The sequence below is a fragment of the Solanum pennellii genome, chromosome 11, assembly GCF_001406875.1.
Source record: "Solanum pennellii chromosome 11, SPENNV200".
NCBI lineage: Eukaryota > Viridiplantae > Streptophyta > Magnoliopsida > Solanales > Solanaceae > Solanum > Solanum pennellii.
Window position 1 is genome coordinate 9,164,305 of NC_028647.1, and position 2,376 is coordinate 9,166,680.

Sequence of the window (2,376 nt, forward strand, 5' to 3'; positions counted from 1 at the left end):
TCAACATGTAAATATCATTTTGTATTCATTCTTCTTAATCAATATAACAAACAGTTATTCACTCTCTCTCACGTCTCTGTGTTAGCTCTAGTATTGACCTAGAAGATCTCATATTTACTCTCCAATGGTAAATTTATCAAAAATATTGAATCAATGCAATTTAATTTAACTTTATAATAGTCAAATTAACTTTCGATAAACGCAATATGATAAATAAAAGTGAATAAAATGAATAAATTGATCTAAATAAATTTAAATTCTTTAAATACTTGATATAATGTTATGTATTATGAAGAGTTTCTTAGAAGATTTCAATAAAAAAAAAAGATTATCAACAAATTATTTCTTCTATCAAATCTATCTTTGTCGTTATTTATAACATGTTTTTTAAACCATTACTGCTATTAACACAATAAAGCATACCACCATTAGAATTATTATTATTACCAACACCTAACATGTTTACTAGTATCACTGCTATATGTTACGATTACCAAATTTTCAATATCAATCATCATTATTAAATGATCAAAACGATAATAATTATCTTTAATTACTATCATCAACTATATTTGTTATCAACATCTATCAATAGACCAATTTCTGTATTTTTCATTTGCATTTATATTATTATTCAATTTTTTAATATTTTAAACTCCAAATTTTAATCAATAAAAACTGCTAATATATGTCTTTCCTTTTATTTCGTTTCCCTTAATATTCCTTGCTTAGTTATATAATTATTGTTGTACCTCCTTTTGCTCTTTGAGTATATTCTATCTTTTGTCAATTTATTTTTAATTATTCTCCTATTCTTTTTAACTTCACTATTATTTTTCTTGTTACCTTCTTAAAAACTCAAATTGTTGACCTGTTGTTTGGTTGACTCCAAATATATAATAAAATATTTTTAAAACATCATATCCCTATTCTAATTATTGAAATTATGTGATTTAAATTTTTATTTTGTTCTTAATAAAAAGTTTTTACAGTTTGAAGATGCTAGAATTTTCACTCTAACTTCTTTTCAAAGATAAATTTGATGTAAAAATATCTAAGCTGACATATATATATAACTTGTTAATGTAGTTCGACTAAATTTGAATTCATGTCGTAAAGTCTCATAGCACTTCTAACAAATTTGTATCCAATAGAATTCGAACCTGACACCTCTAATTAAGGATGAAGAAATATTTACTATTCCATCATCACCCTTGTCGATAGAAATATTATGAGTTAATATTGATTTTATTTGTGTTAGCTAGACGTGTTAGATACATGCATGAAAAAACAAATATCACATTATTATATATTTTAATTCACGCCTAGCCAATTCAAAATCTGAAACAAAAATGCTAGTTTTAATTTTGAGCTTAGTTTTGAAAGGATAATAAAAGTAACTTTAAAATACAGAACTATAAAACCATTGTACATCCAATATGTGAATGAAAAAAATACAAGATACAATAAAGTAATATTCTCACTAATATTTATTAATTATCTTTAATTTATTATTTAATAACTTGCATTATTAGACACGGTACATACATATTGGATAAAACTTACATTTTTTCAACTGATATTTGTTGATTATCTTTATTTGTTTTCTGTTTTACTAACAATCTTCTTAATTATCACTACGTTTAATATATTTAGTTAATCAGAATGTGCAACAGCTCTTGTAGCTCAGTTGGTTAGAGCACCCGTTTAGTAAGCGGGAGGTCTTGAGTTCGACTCTCAACAAGAGCATTATTATTTTTATTTCTTTTTTTTAATTAATTATTTTCTGTTAAAAATATTGTATCAATGATTAAATTGTATGAACACTAATTCTAAGTTCCAAAGTTCCAACACATAAAATAAATATTTAAGCCAAAAACATTTGATTAAAATTTTAAATAAATACTAGGAAATATAACTATAAAATAGACAAAGAGGGAGTTATTTAAATGATAAATACTTTTACTTCCAACCTCGCATAAGAGAAATCTTAATTAAGACATATATTATGTCATGTTTGGTATAGTGTGAGTCGAACCAAGATTTAAAATATAGGGCACAATCAGGATTCAAAAGTTGTTAATCTTAATTAAGACATATAGTATGTTAATCTTGATTAAGACATATATTATGTCATGTTTGGTATAGTGTGAGGCGACTCGAAATTAAAAATAGGAAAAATTACTTAACTACACTCCATAATTTCTAAAATTCTCTACCTTTTCAAAATATTTCAAAAATCCTTTTTTTCCTCTTTTTCTCTCATTTTTCAGATACATTATTCACATCCCTTCAATCCAACGATTTTTTTCCTATTTTTTCGCCTAAAATCACTCCCATATATCAACAGTTACATCAATCACTCAATTTTTTAAT

General features: G+C 24.5%; 1 non-coding gene across 1 annotated transcript; it reads left to right on the forward strand.

Annotated features, from left to right (window-relative positions):
• Window positions 1–1,675: 1,675 nt before the first annotated feature.
• Window positions 1,676–1,749, forward strand: TRNAT-AGU. The gene has a single exon. It is a non-coding gene; the product is annotated as a tRNA-Thr (tRNA).
• The last annotated feature ends 627 nt before the right edge of the window (window positions 1,750–2,376 follow it).